An 18,350-nucleotide genomic window follows, 5' to 3' on the forward strand; every position below is an offset into this window, starting at 1 on the left:
ACACAGGATTATCAGACAATGAAAATCCCTACTAACCATGACAGTTTCTCTGCCCTCAGTAATGCTTGAAGAAAATAAAGAAGTCATTAATTCCTGGAAGATATACTTGATCTTTTTTGCAGAGTTTGCATTGGTCTCACTGACATCTCTTATAACCCATCAAAATCACTCCACAACTCAGTCCTGAGCTCTCTTAGGATGAAACAACCCTTCTCTGCAGCACCCAGTTTAGATATCAGTGCTGTGCAGGGAAGCATTACAAATAAACCATTGCATGAGGTTAATCTTGCCCAGGCTGTGGGCTCCTGTAGCCCCCAGGTGACAGCCAGGCCCACATCACTACAGCTCCTGAACCAGAGCCTCCTTGGAAGCAAGCTACAGACTGCAAATCCTTGTTAAGAGTTCTCAGGTGAGGTAGTCAGTATTGGGTTATATGATGAATGTTATCTTTAGCAGGAAAACCTTCTTGCTGCTTTGCTTTGCAGAAAGGCCATGGAGAAGGGCTGAAGTTGGAAGTGGACTCATGGTGGGGGAGAGGGGAGGTGGGGGGACACTGAGGCAAAGAGTGAATGTGAACTCTGCAGGCACAGCAGTGTTTGATGCTGCCTGAGAGAAGACTCCAGTGAAAAGTGTCTCAGGTGATGCCCAGAGGTGAAGATCTTGAACACCACTGTCAGAGGAGGAAGAAACCAATAGGCAAGGTCTTCCAGGAGAGACGCCTGTTGTTCCAGACCATGTAGGTGCAGATGGCAAATGGGTGTTGGGAAAGCACTAAGGATGTGAAAGCTAGGCCCAATGACCCAGGCACTGGTGTGGAATTCTGGAAACTCAGGTCCCGTTGCTCACCCCTACACCTGACTTGCCTCGAGAACTTCACATGAGCTCATTTGCCTCTACCCTATGGTATCTACTTGGGTAACAAGCATCCTAGAGGTTGTGATATTGCTTTTGTGTGTGTGTGTGTGCGTGTGCGTGTGTGTGTGTGTGTGTGTGTGACAGTGAGATCAACAGGTCCCCAGATCTCAAGGTGTTGCAACAACATGAATGATCCTAACACGAGGAGGAGCAAGAGGCTGTGGAGTACTTCTTTCCCAGGTCCCGGCCAGCTGTAATGTATTACAGATGACATTGTAATAAATGCTGACCATTATTTGTTAGTAGGGGAGAAGTGTTTGGGGGTGGGAGAGAAATGCATTCAGGCTGAGTGCTTCAAGCCAGACACTGAGGAAATCCTGGCGAACCTGGATGGTCTGAGCACAGGGGACACCTTTCAAATCTTCATGGAAGTCCCACCTCGCTCATCAGGAAAGACCTACCAGTGAGTTTGTACTCCTGGGGTTATTTATTCCTGACACTCTCATTCTTGCTCTGGCTGTATTTTTCTGGCTTTTGAGTTTGGAAGAATGTGAGGAGAGAAGAGAGGAACACTAAGTCCTGCACATCAGGGTGGCTTTGCCTCCACAGGTTTGAAGCTATACATATGTAAAAGAGATGTGCCTGTACCCATATCAGCAGATATGCATTAGCCATAGGTTTATCTGAGGGATATTCTGAATGTAAGAGCTCTGGCAGACTTGAATTATTGTTCTTTCTCCTTAGTAGTGGTTAGAAATTATCGTTTCTATTCTGCAGATTATTTTACCATTACAAAATTTTGCACCATTTTGACACGAAAGTATAAACCTTAATTGCTATCTTATTTTAAATTACAGAATGGATACTCTGGAGGGCTTGTTGGGGTAATTCCAGGAAAATTCACTTCACCAAAGGTGATTCATAGTTGAATAGAACCTACAGCTACTTAGAGCAAAATGCTGAAATAACAAATTTCAACTTCATCCTGCACATGAAGTACAGAAGATTTAATGATTTCTTTCAATAGATTCAGTGCCATCAGAACTGGAAATTTTTGTATGAAATGTTTAGAAATTTCAAAAGGAATAATTGTTCTACCCAGGCTTTATTATATTCTTCAGTTATACCAAGCATCACTGTTGCTAGTTTGCATATTTTCATTTTTCCTTTGCATGTGGACATTAGTCCACAGGTAAAAATATTCAAGAAGCAGGGCCCAGAGAGAGATCATCTAAAAGGCTTAGTAATCTCTGAATAAACTATGTCTAAGAGAAGCCACAAGTTTTGCCACCATGGTCCAGCTCTGACTGGCGGGATGCTCCGGAGTACTCCCACCAGTATATCGTTGTTCCAGGGGACCATTCAATCCTGCCAACTTCTGCTCATTTTTCAGTACATAATTTCAGTACATATTTGACAAAGCGTTTGTTCAAACTAGGGAATGATACCCAAATGATACCTGCACATCAGCAGTGTTTGCTGTTTACTGTTTGAAGTGTCATCTTCTACCGTCTTCAAGGAATTAAGTAACAATACAGGAACTGCACCATGGGACTGCGGCAGTGTGCCACAAGTTGTCTCTGATTAATGTTTCATCAGATAAGAAGCACATTGATCTAAGAACCTGTCACAAAGAGAAAATGTGCTAGATAGCTTCTTTCCAAGGAAAACCTGATCAGCTTGAAGCTTTGGCAATCTACTTCCAGCAGCAGTCAAGACTCAGTGTTTAAGTTAAGATTTTTCTTCTTAATTTTTAAATTAATAATATTTTTCTTATTTTTATTATATTTAATATTAATTGTTAATTAATTTAAAATTTCTTTTTAAAAAAAGAAAAAGTTAAGAAAGTTCTTAAGTCCTCTTAAGTTAAGAAAAAAAGGTTTTAAAAACAAAACCATAAAGCACCTGGAGAACTGTGCATTCTTGTTACAGGAAAAAGCTCTACCTCTGTCCCTATTGCTAAGGGTGTAATGAAGTCCCACCAAGTCGGGGCAGGGAAGTGGAGAGAGCACTAATGGGTTACTGGCTCTTGGTCTGGTATCCACACTTTCAAAAATGCCAAAAAAGTGGAGGATATGCAGGAAAATACAGATAAAAGGCACCACCTCTCAGTGTTTTGCTTTCTAAAAGAAGGCTGAGTTGACCTGCTGGTGGTACAAAATCGTTTGGAAGGAAATTGTGTCACGTAGCAAAAGCCTCTTCTCAGTGGAGAAAGAGACAACACAAATATCTGGAAGTTGAAACCAGAATTTAAAAAAAAAAAACACAAACCACCACAAACAAACAAAAAAGCAGCTATGTGAGAACTAAGAACTATATTTTTACCAGTGAGGATGATGAACAGCATGCCAGCAAAGGGCGGCAGCCTTGCTGGTAGATGTGTTTCAGCCAAAGGCAAGCTGCTTGTGGCTCACCAAAGTGATGAAATTCAGGGAGGAGCTGCGAGGCCAGCGTTAGGTGGGAGGCCCACAGAGCTGCGCTGCCAGCACCTTCCAACCTTTCATAAATAACATAGGAAAGACTAAAACTACTAACACTTGTGTTTAGCTGCTGCTGTCAGTAGCCACCTGTTACACAATTTTTCCTGATTTTCATCTTTCACAATCACTTCTATTCCTGTAGGAAAATCTTTGGAACCTCGTGAGCATCTTTATCCACTTACTTCAGTGCACATATAATTTTTCACAGCCCAGACCACCCCCATCTACTTGCTAACCCCTTAGCTTTCCCAGATCATTGCATTTCCAGATGCTAAACACTAATCACCAAGCAGGGAGCGTGTATGACCACCACAAATAGATCTTTTACATCCCACATTATGTCATAACAAATGATTTGCCATTAATTAATTTCACCAGGACTAGCAGGGTGGTGATCGCAGGTGTCGTTTTCAGCAATCCCAGCGGCAGCTGTTCGGGGTACAGCAGCCACAGAGACACCAGCAAGGGTGTGTGCAATGATCGCACCTGAGATGTGACTGTCCAAAAGGCAGAGATGTGAAGAGTTACAAGAGACACAGGGGTCTGAGGTCAGCTTAGGCTGGCATTGGTTGAACTAATGCAAGCTGTATGAGAAACTTGTTGATACAGGGTACATTTTCGTCTTTTCTGCTTTCTTTTTTATTGCATCCTCACCCATAGCATGCCTTATCCTTTTTTTTCCACAGTTCTCCCAGCCCATAGTTCCTCTTCCCATCCCTGGCCTATTATTTCTCCACTGTTAATGGAATAATCCTCAAGCAGAGGCAGTGCTGATGGGGTCATTACAAATCAGCACTCCCCAAAGCCAGTTCAGAGCAGGCCTTGCGTTTCTCAAGGGTGGGACGGGGTCACATCCCAGTGCTTTCAGTAGCTCTGTTGATGGTACCACACATTCCCAGCTGGATGTCCTGCAGCTTGTCAGCCCAGGGGATGGTGGCAGAGGCAAGGCTTCCCGCTGCATTCGCACAGAGCTGCTTTTTTCTTCAGACCCTCCACCCAGCCTCTCCAAGAAACATCTTCCCTGGCCAGATAGCCCATATTATGACTAAGGCAGAAGGCCACAGGTTTAGTCAGCTTGTGTACAGTTTGCAATTATTCAGCTGTTTTAATGAGAAGAAAGACCTTGAGGCCTGTGATGTCAGAGATAAGAAAGTGTGGAAAGCAGCAGATGTGTGACCTTGCTGCTCTCCTATTGCTTTCTCCTTTGTTTTGTGTGCTACAGCTCTTCAAGGTTTTAATATTGGGAAGGGGTGAGGGGAAGGCGTGGTGCAGGTTTCACAGTAACTCAAACTCCAGCTTGTAGATCAGCCCACTGGCTTTTAATACAAGTCACTGCTGGTAACCAAAATGCAGCAGCTGCTCAAGAGTTGGGATCTTTCAGGCTGCAGCCCTTTCCGGTATCTGGATATCTGTTCTCACAGGTAAGCTGGATAAAAGTTCTCAGTATTCAGATTTTCCTGGACAGAGAAGTCTTCCAAAAGAAAAATTTCAGTCATGGTCACTGAAAACCTTTTTCATACAGAGCAGCATCTCCAAGCGGGTGAACATGGTTGACTGAAACATTTCAGTTTGACGTGTGTTTGTGCGCTTTGACCTAACAGGGAGAGCTGCACTGCAAGAGCTGGAGCTGGCAAACAGGCATGGGTACCTAAATCAAACCTTAATGGTCCCAGAGGCATCTAAGTACAAAAGTTGTGTGCTCCACTTCTCTGACCAGGTGCCACTATGCCCTTCAGACACCTGGGACATGCCTGGCTTCTTAAGGCATGGCCAGGGCGAGTTGCAAAACACCTAAACCCTATGGGTGTCTGTGCCAAGGTGTTCTCCCACCGGTCTTGCCAGCAGCATGGTCTCTGCTCAGCATGGCCTGGAGGTGGGCTTGGTGCTATCTCATGTGCCTTCAAAGCTGCCTCACGTATCTTCAAGCAAAACAGAAAAATACAGTTTCGATCCAAAACTAGTTGGATAACCCAGTCCAAGGAGCAGCAGGTTGTGGTGCATTGTCAGAAAGGGAAGAGACATGGAGAAAGACACAGGGCTGGTGCCTGGCTCTACCTGGCACCTTTAGTCACAGCATGAGGGAACATAGACTGCAACTGCACACCTGGCAGATACAGGCATTTGGGAGAGGATCAGAATTTAAATTTTTTTTAAAAAGGGGAAAAGGGAAAAAGATACATTGTTTTGACAATTTGGAAAACTGGTGTGACGAAACTCAATGGGGAAGAGTGCAAGGATCTACAATTAGGCAGGAATAATCAGCTGAACAAATATCAAGTGGAAACGGCTGATTAAACAGCAGTTCTGTAGAAAAGACTCTAAATCACACTGTGACCAAAACCAAACCCAAAACCAATAAAGCAAATGTCACGTTGGAAGAAATAACAAGCAGCGTTGCTCCTACAAAGAAATCACCCTTTTCTCAGTGCAGTCCTGGAATGCTGCTGCTATTATAGTGTGGCCAGCTTTGGGGAATGCATTTCAGGAAAGATGTGGACCCCTTGGAGAGAGTCCAGGGACAGCGAAGGTCTGGGAAACGTGACCTGCACAGAAGGGCTGAAAGAACTGGATGGATTAGGTCAAAAAACAGACGACTGATGGGGATGCAGTAACAACCCTCAGCTACATAAAACAGCTCATAGATGAAGAGGGGAACAACTCTGCTTCCCTGTTCATAATGGACAGGGTAAAAAACCTTTCTAATGGTCAGAGGGGTCTTTAAGAGTAATGTAAGAACACCTTTCACAACAAGACACTTCTTGGGCAGAGAGATGCTTTTGGAGATCTCTTCCAATACTGTCCTTTGCTGTGCTCCAGGCACAGGATCCCCCCTCACACGCACACAGGCAGGCAGCCACCCTTACGAACCCAGGACCAAATAAACGTCCTCACCACCAGCCTTCAGGCACGGCTCCTTGTGAAATTATTCCCCTTTGCACAGAAGGATGACAGAGCCATTTGTCCGGAGACAGAGATCACGCTTGTCTGGCCCAGTCCTTGCAGGTCTGGTTGGAGCGGTGTGGATTGGAAAAGGTTGTCACAGCTGCCAGTCCCTGACATGGCTGGCCAGCTACTCCCCCTGGGGCATCGATAGGAGAGATAGGTCTATTTGAAGAGTATTTAGAGCATCTGTGTTACCCCTGAAAATACTTCCTGAGGGAGTTTCTCTCCCTTCCTTGACTATAGAGGTAGCTAGGGTGATCAGGAGGCCAGATAACAAACTAGGTGCATTGGCTTATATGATCTCCCCCTTCCCCAAAATGCCCTGTTTGGAAAAAGCAGAGTTTTTGCATACATTTCCCAGGATGTTTAATTACATTGTCACCATTTCTCTAAGTAAGATGTAGACCCTTGAACAGTGAGGGGGAAATTCGATATTAAAAAACATTAGCCAGATGTGATATTTATTTTTCAAATTAAAATCTTGCAACAGCACCTTATTGATTGCAGCTGGAAATCACCATGGCAGGCCATCCCCACTTGCAAATATTTTGTCTGACATGTCAGCGGACAACAACCCCCAGCAAACAGTGCCAACCACAGCACTGGGGCCAATGGTGCCGGCTCCCAGATCTCACGCCATGCCTGTGAAGGGGGTCACTGCCTCGCCCCTGGCCCCGGTGCTGCTGAAGGGGTAAAGCAAAGGGAAAGGAGCCACCCTCAGGCTGTGGTGCTGGGAGCTGCGCTTGTCCCCATCTTTACCTGGTTGCTACACTCATCAAGGCAGCTTTTTGGGACAAGGTGCTGCGTTAATGTTGCCTGCAGCACCGTTGCACCCAGCAATTACCCCTATTCCAGCCACGCCACAGCTTTCTTCCACTTAACTCCCATGGCTTCCCCAGGAACCCCTCCTCATATACCTTTAAGGGCATACAAGAGGTCAACTTGGGGTGTGTTAAGCGATCCTGCATGGCAGGGCATGGGATGGGGGGGCAAGCATTGGTTGGGGGCAGTCCTCTCTTTCCCCATGGAGCTGGTAGGCAGCCGGCAGGGTGCTCCCCACTCACTGTCCCGGAGCACCCCATTGTAATTCTTATCGGGCCAATGCACATTTTTCGTTCAAGGTGGCAAAACGCCCAGGGGCTGCCAGGCTGCCAAGCTTTTTGCTAAAAATACAGTTAAGACACATTTCAGCGCAGGTCCATTAAAGAAAAGAAAGAGTGAGTGTATTCTGGTTGCAATGGAAATGACGTGGACTAAGGCAGGGAAAAAGAGGGAGAGGGAGACAGGGAATGAGATGGGACAAAGGCTGGAGCTGAGCCCGAGGGAGGTGTTGGCTGTCCTCAGGGGTGATGAGCAGTGCTGTTGGTCTGTCATCTAGCTCCCCTTTCTCATGCTGTAGAAAATGCTTGTTCTTGCCACTCTGCTACACTGTGTACCACCGCCATGGGGGTGGAAAAGGGAGCACCCACTGGGCTGTCCCCCAGCAGTGGCACAGTCAGGCAGGGACCTGGCGTGAGGGAGAGGGGGACTGGGCTGAAGGCAGGGAGCCTGAGAGACCAAAGGGAGCCTGGACAGGGTCAGGATGAAGGTGGTCTGGCACGGAAACAGAGGAGGCTCAGTGAAAGGGGTCAGGAGAAGGCCCAAAACCCATGCACAGCGGTGGGGACAGAGTGCAGGAGAGGACTGAAAGCAAAGGGAGGGCAATGCTGAGTGGGTGGCAGAAGAAAGGGAGAAGGAAAAGATAAAAAAGAAAAAGAGGAAAAAAAAGAACAAAAGATGGTAAAACACTCTTAGCTTGAAATTTCTCTGGCTTCTTTCTCTGTCAAGCAGGATGCCATTAGCTTGGAGACCCCCGGGGAGATCCCCACTTAGATGGAGGTATGTTTTGGGAGTCCTGCATGGTGGCAGGTTGTTCATTGACATTCCCAGCCTTCATCAAAGCTAACTGCCATTAAATCATAGAATAAAATCATAGAATCATTAAGGCTGGAAAAGACCTCTAGGATCATCAAGTCTAGCTGTCAGCCCAATACTACCATATCTCCTTAACCATGCCCTGAAGTGCCGTATCTACACGTCTTTTAAATACCTCCAGGGATGGTGACTCCACCACCTCTCTGGGCAGCTTGTTCCAATGCCTGAACACTCTTTCAGTGAAGAATTTTTTCTAATATCCAATCTAAATGTAGCTGATTATATTTTATCAATATTGCAAATGGAAGGCGCAATTTCGGGCAGCAGGATAGGAAGGTGTTTAGGTTTGTGAGAGTTAGGACTGACTAACACATTTTGTTTTTCTTATTTTTAACATACTCCTCTTTGTTTAAACTGCATGAGAACTGAAGAACCTTCACTAACACAGGCTGTACTTCTCTCTGACCTTGTAGATAACCATGAACCAAAACCTGCAGCTCTCTCATTGCTGTTCCTGATGGCCCTTTACAAGCTTGTGCTAAATTTAACGAGGAGAAGGAGGATCAGGCTGACAACTTTTCCAAATGTTTCTTTCCTGCAGCAGGGGAAGGGATTGGAGGTGCAGGAGGAGACACTTTGTGCCTCCTGTGGAGGGCAACAAAAGCGCAAGAGATATAGAAATATCCAGAGAACCTGACTTTACTGTGTGGAGATAGTCCTGCCTGAGACTGGAGTATGCAAGAACGTATATCGGCATTTATATGGCTATTTGCCCATAACAAACATAATTCCAGGTTTCTGTGTCACTAGTCACAGTCCCCATGCTTCGGGTCTGGCCACACACACCCATGAGGTTGATATGACAGGGGAGGACCTGAGGCACGAGGAGATGCTCCGTGGCATGGGGTCCTCCTGCCCCACCAGCTCCAGGGGTTCCCTGCATGGTGGCAAGGACGTAAGGCAGCAGCTGGGTCTGCAGGGACCATGTGCAGCTCCCAGGGCCGAGTGCTGGCCAGCACGGCGTTCCTGGCATGCAGGCATGCATGTGCCCACGCTCGGCCAGCCTCGGTGCCAGGATGTACCGCTGACGCACTGTAGCTGCTGAAGGGTATTTGTTTTTTTAACTTTAGAAGATTTTTTTTTTTCTCCAATTCTGTCTCTTCTGGCCCGGTATGTTCCAAGCTTGTGATATTTCAGAGGAAGCAGATGTTGCTTTGACCACAGCAGTTGTCACAGTGTTTAATTTTATTAAGCTCTTAGGCAAACGACTCTCAGCACCTTTCACAAACTGCATATGCCAGCCAGAGAGTTTCAGATGACCCTGGAGCAAAGCCACCCCTCAGGTGGATCACAGCATGTCCAAAGAAAGGCCTTACAACCAGGAGACATCAGATCAGCTTGAAATCACCTGCTCATTGAGTTGGTGCTGCAGGGAAAAAAAAAAAAAAGACTTGCCAGAAATAGGCAGAATAAAATAAAAGCAAGGATGACAAAATATTGTTTTAAATGCTCACTGATCAAGTAAAATCGGCTATAAAAATCTTTTTAGAGTCAGGATCTGGTTCAGTGAGCAACTTAGAGCCCTGGACAGCCCTTCATGAGCTGGAACCTGGATTTAATTACTCCTCACTCTGGCCCTGATCTCTCTGTGCCTCCTCTCCCTGGCTCCATCTGTCTTATCTAACAGGACTGCAAGTTCCTCAGGCCAGGGACTGTTTCTCACTTGACTTTTGCACATTCCCAGGGCAGTGAAACTGTCTTGGCTACTTCCCCAATCTGAGCAGTGGCAGCAGCAAACCAAACCTTTGGGCACACTCAATGTTGACAAGTACTGCCTCTGACTGTGTTGACGGAGCGGAGACTTTGTACTGCATCAGAGCCCAGGCTGTTGTGTCTTTTCCAATTTTATTGTATTGTTTGGCTTCGGAAAAGAGGAGGAACACATGACTTACAAAGACATGAGAGATTCTCTCATGTCCCCACTGCATATTTCGGTCAAGCAAAATTAACCTCTTCACAGGAGGCGAAGATTTAGCGTGGGCAGAATTACGGTGAGCGTGGCGGATGTGGCAAGGAGGAGCAGAGCAGAAACAAATCAATTCACAAACAGAGGAAACACAAAAAGCTGCCGCAGATAATCCAGTACAAAAAAAACATGAACCAGCTGCAGACAACTACCTGAGCTGGTAAAAAACACTCAACAGCCTGTGCAGCACATGACAGATGAAAATCAAAGCTGGTCTGAAGGATTAGAGAGCCACATACTTGCAGGTACATACAGCCAGATGTGACTGTGGTAGTGACAGAAGTCACTTCAGCCTCTCTGGGGCTATTTAAAGGAGGCCATTGTTTTCCAGAGTGTGAGGGACGAGGGCACAGCGGACTTACCAAGGGAAAGGGCTATGGATGAGCGGCATGTGGGAGAGAAGCATTTAATAATACTTGCTTGTGTTGCAAGGATCTTGTAGTCCATTTGTTTTTCCTGAAAGAGCATTCAGCCTTAAAATAGTGTAGGAAGCACCAATTAAGGCAAACGCCCACACTCCTGCAATGCAAGGAAACAGGCTGTCAGTAGTTAGAGTACCTGCATTACGTTTTCTCCCAAAGGCTGTTGTGTTAAACCATCCAGCTAAAAACCCAAATTCCTGCCCAAGCGCGCCAAGCATTTGCCCACCTTCCCTTCCTGCCTGAGCGTGCCTGGGTGCACGGCTGCTGTCCGGGTGCCGCAGCATGGGGAGACAATATCAGCAGGCGGCCCAGGATGGCAATGCTGGGGGGTTGCTTTAAGGCACCAAAAATTCAGCAAAATATCTGAACCTGTAGTCAGTACTTTAGGGAATAAGCAACACAAGGATTCAGGTCTAAAACGTCTCATAGGTCTTTTCTGTCTCTAGCCATATGTGGATGTGCTGGGATGTAGTACCTGACAGAGCCTATGTGAACGTCTGTTTTCATTTCTGCTGGAATCCAGGCTGGAGCAACGACCCCAGCCACCTTGGCCAGCAGATGGGGGAACAGCAATATCGGCAGAGTTTTACCTAAATTATGGCCTGAGGACCAAAAATACAGCTCTCTACATCTGCTCATATTCCTTCCCTTCCTTGCCAGCCCTGGCTGTGAAGTCAGCTGCCGTGGAAAGCTGAAGAAACTCTAACTCTAGTGTAAGCAGCGGTGGGAATTCATGCCTAGAATTAACCTGTTAATAATAATCTTTACGTTTTTCCTAACTGCCGTGTTCCAGGGCACTTGAATTAACAATTCACCAAGCATGTTCATTTTGAATAACTGCATTGAAATCAGCACAAACTCAAACAGAAGCCCTACAAAAAGCCAAAGCTTTATCGTGTGCTTGGTGGTGGCAGCAAGAAGGCTGGTGGGAAGGAAACAATACCCGTCTGAGCAGAGCGAGAGTTTATCTGCTTGCCATCAGAACAGGCCAGTCATGTTGTTTTTCCGTCCGTTCACCATGTGAGCGGGCTCCGGTGTACAGTACCAGGCTGTGCAAAAGCCCACAGCCAGGTCCTTCTGTTTGTAGGGCTTGCTGACATAAGGTGGAGTTGAGGTTATTGTGGTGTGGGACGTTTCCTGCCCTGGCCACTGATAACTGCAAATCCCAGCAGCCTTACAGGCTCCCTTTGTCCATCGGTCCAGGACCTGAGCTATGTATATCCTATACCTGCCCAACCCCGGGCGGGCACGCTCTCATCCCTGCGCCCAAGGATGCTTCACTGCACACTGACCATTTCCCCAGCAAGTTGGGGATGATGAAAACCCTTCCTCACACAGAGTCCCGCTGAACTTCTTACTTCCAGGAGCAAAGGAGAAGGCTGAGGATGGGTCTGCATGGGGCAGTCCTGGCCGTTGAGCACACATTCCTTAGCACAAGAAGTAAAAGGATTAAATTGACTGCTAAAACCTGGGTGTCATTTATACCAGCTGAGGTGTAAATGAAGGCCTTGCCATGAAAGCCTTAAGCTCGCTTTGTGTTGTCTGGCTCAGCATCAGTGTGGATGGTGGTGGGGTGATGCCTCCGTATTAGTAGGCGTTCCCTGTCTGTCCCCCTGCCCGAGCAGTCAGTGTGGCCGTGCCAGCCGGCGTGTGTGACGACGTGACTCTGTGTGCATGGCTCTCATGAGCAGAAATGCAGTGTAGGGGATGTGTTTTCACAAAGAGGTGATACAAGAGTAGGTGTGGACAGCTGGTCAGCAGAAGGATGAAGTGTGGGGATGAGGGAGAGGGGAGTACTGGCGCAGGAAGGTTTGAGCACCAGCTCCTGGGATGTGGGCAGCACAGGGGCATTTCAGCAGGCAGTGCAGAGGGAGAAGGACCACTCTGGGATGATGATGGAGCAGCAAAGGGGTAATATCCACCACAGGATAAAACTGAAGAGTATGGAGTCCTGAGAGAGTTTCCTTTAAGCCAGGCTCTCTCCTAAGCCATGTTGTCTGCCTGCTGCAGGATAGCCCCAGGGACTGAACTCTGCCTAGTGCCAAGTGTGCACTGCAGCAGGGCAGTAAAGGACGGTTACACCTCTGTAAGTAAATAAAATGCCCCAGGGCTGTCCCCTGGCCCTAAAGCCTGCTAGAACAGCTACATCCTGGCCTTGTTCGATTTATTGTAGTAGATACTGGTGATGACATGGAAGGTTTACCTGCTAGCACAGGAAAATTTCCTCTTCCCTTTTTTGACCCTTTGCGTGTGGGTGACAGCCCAGACTTGATGCTCCCCGAGCTGCATGTGTCATCACCCAGAGGCCCCGTACTGATGCTTTCCCTTGTCTAGACCCACCAGCCAAAGCACCCAGACCATTACTCCCTCTCAGGCAGACTCTGCTGCCCCGACCCCTCGCGCTGGATGCATTGTACCAGCCACGAGAGCCAGGGCTGGTGCTAGAGAGATCAGCTCAGTCTGGTTAACTGCTTTGGCACAAGGCAGGGGGTCAGAGTCTCTCCCACCAGCTGGGCATTGGGACCATGCTGCAGGGAGCACCAGGCTCGGAGCAAGGAGAGGGGCAGCCTTGAAGACTGGCAACCCCCTGCTCTCAGGGTTGGTACTGATACTTGGCAGGGGGATGTTAACAAGCAGCAGTATTTTAGCCAGACTTGCATGAAGGCCTGACAGGCTGCGCCCTGCAGCTATGCTGTGCTGACAAAACAAATGGCAGTCTCCCCTTGTGCCCTGGGGGTTTGCAAAGTGTCCCTGGTGCCATCCCTTCTCCAAGCCTGGAAAGCTTCTCCTCCCCTCCCTGCTTGGTGAACAGACCCGCTCTGCACAGAGGATGAGGCTGCCCAACGGCACCTGCAGAGAGGAAGACAGAGATACTGCTGTCTCCCTGTCCCTTGCCCCAGCTGCTCACCAAAGATCTGGGCATGCAATGGCTTTGGTATGGACCTGTGGATGGCAGAGTAGAGAGTGTGATGGGGGCAACTGGCTCAAACCAGAGCTTGAGGGCCTTGGTGGCTAGACCTTACTATGCAGGAGATATGAATTACTTGTTGCCTCCACTTGCCAGTACAGAGGTACAAGCTGTGGGATGTTATTTTCCTCCTGCAGCAGGTTAAACTGGTGTGCCCTCCAGCTAGGAAGGACTGAAGACTTTCACTTTTACACAGTCTTTACTTTACTGCGTTCACACCAGCTTGGGAAAACAGCGCTAATGCCATTAGCTACCAATGTCTGCCTCCCGTAATCAAATATCCTGCTCCCTGTGAAACTCATATGCTGGGCACTGACACTGCTACTCCCATGGGACTGCAAGGCAGGAAGGTCCCCCATCTTCTGAGCAAATTCAAGTGAGAAAATAATCTGAGTAACACATCCTGCTCACTTCTACCTGCAGCTGCAACACCTTACACTCACAAATTACCGAGCCATGGGAATCAGACCAGATCCCCTTTAATGCAAATGTTAATTTATCAGGTGTTTCATCTCTCTTAAATCTTAATTTCACTGCCTCTTGACCAGGCAACATCCACGTCTTCCATTTGGGTGAGTGTTTCCCCACCCCCTTGAATGCTCAGGGCTCTCATTCCTCTCCTGCTTTGTCAGCCAGAGAGTTTGCCCGATCTGGGCACCACTGTGCTCGCTGAGCCCTCTCCTTACCCACCATGGGATCAGACCCCTCTGCCCAAGGGTACAGCTTCACACACGGCAGTGAGTGTGGCAGCAGAGCTGGAAAAGGCCTTGCGAAAAGGATGTAGCAAACATAGCTAAGGTCAAGCCACTCTTGTATGAAGTCTGTAACACTAACAGTGTTGTGAGTCAGACCCTGGAGACTCCTCTTACCTCTGTAATGGTTCCCTGCACATGCACAGCAACGGTGGCAGCGGCTGAGCCATGGTAGGGGCAGCAGTTTCTCTTCCCCCGTCCCCCTGGCCCTTCTATGAGCCAGGAGGGTTTCAGTGTGTGCTTTCCATAGAGCAGAGACCCTTTGATCCTCACCTCAAGGGTGCTTTTTGGGGTGTTATCACACAAGTTGGGGGATCCCCTCCAGTCATGTTTGAGCTGGAGCTTCTGCCCCAGCTTTGCTAGAGCCCAGCAAGCTCCTCTGACTAGCGAGGCACTGCCCAGACAGCCGTGCTGCATACCAACTGCAGAAGGTAAAATACCAACCTAGTGCATGTCCTGTAGAAAAAAAGGGGAAATAAAGAGGCAGAACATACAGGCCTGGGAATGTATGGGCTGAGACTGGAGCAGATCCCTTGGCTGTGCTAGTTTGGCTATGCTCGTCAGTAAGAGGGAGCACAGGTTCAACGCTGCACAGCAATGAAGGCTGGGAGGGAGGGAGAAGCCTCGGATTAAATAACATCGGAAAGAAGGGAGTGTGGGTACAATAAGCATACCCAGGGTGACATCTCAATCAAGGACGAATGCTCCATCCATCTCGCTGTGCTAGTCCCCGCTGGCAAATTTTGCTCTCTGTGAATATTCCCCTTGGCTCCCCTGATTCTCCCCAGATAATGGCATTTCTATTCAAGTTGTTTAAACTAACAGCAGCACAATTCACAGCCAGCGGTGGCTTTGTGTTCATTTGCTCAATCAACATTCACCCCCTGGTAAGTGACTTTCAGAGAAAACTGTCACTGGCAGACAATGGGCTGGCAGTTAACAGCAGCGCTTTTTTTGTCTAAATGTTTGCAGACGCTGGGATAAAATGTCTCAACCCAAATTTGAAAGGACAGTCGCCTCCCCTCGGTGTGCCCGGAAGGTTGGATGAAGGCATCTCCGGGCGGTGAAGATGCCCGCTGCCACCGCTGGTGCACGGCCTCCTGCCTTCCCCACACCCCGCTGATGGGAAGCTCACTCTCCAAAGGATGCGGCTCTTCTTTAAAATACTGCTGTGAACACCCGCACTGCCCAGGCTCGGCAGCCCCCTGCCACCAGCAGCTCCCTGGCATCACCCCCAAACCTCAGAACTTCATGAGAATAATTTGCCTCCCTCTCTGTGGCTCACTTAAAATATTTATTTTGACAATGAAAGCAATCGTTAATTCCACCCATTGATTTATTTTTCCTAAAAGCCCATTGTTATCCCTTAAATGTGCATGATAACTTGCCATTTGAGGTACCAGAAAGTGGTTTATAGACTTGTCTACCAGAAAAATCCCTGTCAGTTTATAAATGGGCTGGTTAATGTGGCTCCCTTGTGGCAGTGTCCTTATTTTGCTTTGAAAGTAAAGCTTGATATTGCTTAAACTTTAGACAAGTCATTACTTACTTAAATTTATGTGATTTTCTTGTGTAGCTGAGACCTAGCATCTCCCGGTTTTGATCGTGCCATACAAGTACTATATACCAGCAGATCATCCAGAAGCTACTGTTGGATGGCAGGCTCCTTCTCATCCTTCTAATGAGGATAAGGCCTTGAAATATCGTCCTGTGACCATGATGGTGAACGGATACAAATTCATGTAGCAATAAATGCTTTTGGTGTAATTGTTTCGGACATTTATGCGTGTGTGTCTGTAGAAATTCCCACCCGTATCCCTGCAGGCTGTGACTCTACCAAAGCTGCAAAATAGTAATTCCTGTCCCCAGTGCAGCTTTTTGTGTCCCTCAGTTCCCTCCCTCCTCTCATCTGGACACCCATATTAAAGCTTTGAGGACTACTTGTTCTGTGTAGATGGATGTGTGGTTTCTTCCATTTTCATCTCACCCTGCCAGCTTTCCTCTGAATCTGTCCAGGGAGCAAAATGGGGTAGAGGAGGACCATCCCTGATGAGCAGGTGGGTCAGGAGAATAAGCTGGACATCTAGGCATTCATGGGACATCCACCACATATGTATTTTTGCCATACTGTCTACTAAAATCATTATAACAACTCAAGAAAGTACTGGCTTGTTTGTAGGCGGCAAGCCCTGACCAGCATCCCAAGAAGAACTGTTCCTGGAGTGTTGGGGTGAGGGTCAGTGCAGCAGAACTTCTGCGGTGTTGCCATTTGTCAACCTTTAGTGGACACTGGTATGGTTTCCCTACAGCTTTAATTGGAATCTCCATCAAATATCTCTACTTTCACATCTTAGGAAAAAGAAGAGGGCATTTCTAGCCTTTCTGGCTGCACAATAAAGCTTGAAAGACTGATCTTCTAAAGATTCAAAAGTCAGAAAGAGAAAAATTAGCGTCTTGGACTTTTCTCTGTTTCTTCAGATTTTCAAGAGTCTCCAGCTCTTTAAGCCAGACCTGATTGCTGCATGTGTGAGGCTCTGGAAGTGCAATCTGGCAGCCTGGGCTCCTGTCAGGTGATGAAGCTCCAGGTTTTACATAGCTTGAGCAAATTGTGTCTGTTTTTTGCCACCAGTGTTTCCCACACAGCATACGTTAGAATGAAAGCTAAGCAGCTATGCCAACATAAATCACTCTGTGCACTTCTGCCTGCTCAGAGATCCACAGAGACCTTGCCTACCCCAAGAGGTATCACCCTTCAGAGGCCCTCTCCCTCTTGCTCCCCAGTCGCACCACCAAGACCCTGCTCTCCCAGGGGTCTTTCCCCAGGGACGTCCCGCCCTGGGACTGGCCAGCAGATTGATCCCGGCTCTGCGACCTGCAGCGAGGACCCTTCCAGCGCACGGTGCGTTTTGGGAAGGTAAATACACAACCAAAATACCCAAGCTGCAGGGCGGCTTGACCTTCGAGCGACCCTTAGCCTGACCTAACGCTGGTCACTCTCACCAGCAGATTTGTTTATCTTGGGACCTTGAGGCTCCCAACCCGAAAGCACCGCGTTGTCTCCCAGCTCCAAGGCCTGCCAGCGCTGGCTGCTGGCCCCTGTTAGGAACACCCGATGGGATGTGGGTTTTATTTTTAGTCCCATCCCCAAGACCTCACGCTAGGCAAGCGGCCGTGATCCTGCCAAAAAGGCCGCAGTAAGTTAAATTGGAGTGTGAGCCCCTTCCCCAGCCTGGGGAGCAGCTGCGTGCACACACTCGGGAAACGGCTCTGAGAGAGGCTTTTGCTTTCTTCAAAGCTTGGAGGAAATTTTGCCCAGGGGTTTTCCCTCTTTTGGCCAGGGAACTGCAGCGCGGCCAGGGGAGTGGTTAGGGCAGCAGGTATAGAAATGGGGGGAGATTTGTCTTACCGTAAGAGAGCAGGACTCGGAGCGGGGGCAGGGGGCGGCAGCAGGACGCATCATTTTGGGAATGTCTGCTATCCCAGAAGTGAGTGGAAACAACCCATCTGAAATATGCAGAGCCATTATCAGGCCAGGGCTTAAATAAACTTTACTGTCCATTCAGTGATCAACCTCCCTGGGAGCTGCCGGCTCCATTCATCACTGTCACCTTTTCAAAGTGACTGTGATGACAGTTCATGATCATTAACTAGTAATGGTGTGCTTTGCATTAACAGGAGGGCACATCAAACGGGGAGGCTCACAACTCGAAAGTTAACTGAATTATATAATAAACATTCTCCGGCTAACCATGTACAGATGGTGACAAAAGGTGGGACAAAGTGGCAGGCAGGAGAAAGCAGGGGCGGGGTGGGGGCATCAGGAGAAGAAGCACTTACCTATTGTGCAGTTCTACTACCCTGCTACTTGCTATTAATTAGGAATAATGAAATGTGGCTATCCAGCTGGAGGGACCAGAGTCACTCACTGAAGTTGCAGAAGTTTTACTGTCAGCAAAGCTGCCTTAAGATTTCACAGATCTGCCGTGGTTG

The 18,350-nt window shown here is 47.9% G+C and overlaps 1 long non-coding RNA gene across 1 annotated transcript; it reads right to left on the minus strand.

Moving 5' to 3' along the window:
* Positions 1 to 6,771: 6,771 nt before the first annotated feature.
* Positions 6,772 to 17,888, minus strand: LOC135311934 (uncharacterized). Its single transcript, XR_010371490.1, has 3 exons — positions 17,767 to 17,888; positions 10,581 to 10,737; positions 6,772 to 9,618 (listed from the first exon to the last, which is right to left on the minus strand). It is a non-coding gene; the product is annotated as an uncharacterized LOC135311934 (long non-coding RNA).
* Between the last annotated feature and the right edge of the window lie 462 nt (positions 17,889 to 18,350).

The sequence above is a fragment of the Phalacrocorax carbo genome, chromosome 2, assembly GCF_963921805.1.
Source record: "Phalacrocorax carbo chromosome 2, bPhaCar2.1, whole genome shotgun sequence".
NCBI lineage: Eukaryota > Metazoa > Chordata > Aves > Suliformes > Phalacrocoracidae > Phalacrocorax > Phalacrocorax carbo.